The following is a 1,272-nucleotide window of genomic DNA, read 5'->3' on the forward strand; positions in this document are numbered from 1 at the left end:
TTAGTATGTCACAAAGGTTCCCTAAGCATGATACGAATGTTCCCTAGTTTATGTTACAGATGTGCCCTAGTACTCTCTCTCTCTCTCTCTCTCTCTCTCTCTCTCTCTCTCTCTCTCGCTCTCTCTCTCTCTCTCTGTCTCTCAATTTAGTGCATTTGGATTGTCAAAGCAATTGGACATGCAATCATACATACATACATACATACATACATACATACATATGGAAAATAAACAATAAAATTATAAATCACAATAAGATGTAATAAAGTACAGAAAAACAAAATGTAATAAAAAGTGATCTTTAATACACACAAATATGTATGGCTGGTCAGAAGCGTCTTGGACTCGGGTTCTTCTTCTTTACTTATAACGCTGTTGCCTTTTGCTAAAGCTTTCCATGGAGGGGAGCGTGGATGAGTTTGTACCATTCTTGGGAGGCTCTGCCTTGTTGGGGCGGAGCTGTGATCTAGGTGAACAGCAGATCGGGCATAGGTGGGCATGTGGGCGGAGGAGGAGGAAGGCCGGTCAAGCAAACAAGCTTCCTAAGGTACATAGCAGCAGCAAACAGCCCCCCCATCCAGCCAGCCAGGCAGTCTGGCTGGCAGTGACTGAGTGGTTGATAGATGGCAAGCAACGGAATGCACGTGCTCTGTGATGTCATAGCAGTCAGCTCAGAGAGAGGTTCGTGATGTCATCGCTGAGCTGGCTGGCTCTGTGTGTCTTGCTGGCTTTGTCTATGTGTGTCTGTGTGTGTGAGAGAGAGAGAGAGATTTTTTTATTTTTAACACCTTTATTTTACAAAAGAAAAACTAACAAAACATTAAAAACAAACTAGAAACACATAAAAGACATGAAAAAAACTCCTGACATAAAGACACAGCCTATTCCAAAAACCACTACACACGTGCTACCAATAAAAGATTCAAGTGAATTAAACCAGTTGGTTTAAACGTCCAAAGTGAATGGCACAGATGGCCGCCCCGATCGCCCACATCTGCAGAAAAGCGTCCAGGTCTCCCGTCAGACTGTAGAAATTGTAATCCAGTCGCACTCTGGAGCTTACGAGAGACCTGAAGAGGGAGAGTGCGCACTGTTGCTGCACGCGGTCAGTCTGACTTCTCCTACTGCTCAGGATTAGCCAGTTTAGCCTGCCCCACTAGAAAGTTTGCTAACTGACAAACATGTCTGTGGCGCTGCTTGTACTGGACTCCCAAAATAAACACAGTGCGTGAGAAAAGGAGGCCCAGCTGCTTGAACAGGCTCTCCAGTGCA

General features: G+C 44.8%; 1 non-coding gene across 1 annotated transcript; it reads left to right on the forward strand.

Moving 5' to 3' along the window:
- Window positions 1–341: 341 nt before the first annotated feature.
- On the forward strand, window positions 342–456 carry LOC136752069 (U5 spliceosomal RNA). Its single transcript, XR_010817240.1, has one exon. It is a non-coding gene; the product is annotated as a U5 spliceosomal RNA (small nuclear RNA).
- The last annotated feature ends 816 nt before the right edge of the window (window positions 457–1,272 follow it).

Source organism: Amia ocellicauda, chromosome 6 (assembly GCF_036373705.1).
Source record: "Amia ocellicauda isolate fAmiCal2 chromosome 6, fAmiCal2.hap1, whole genome shotgun sequence".
Classification (NCBI taxonomy): Eukaryota; Metazoa; Chordata; class Actinopteri; order Amiiformes; family Amiidae; genus Amia; species Amia ocellicauda.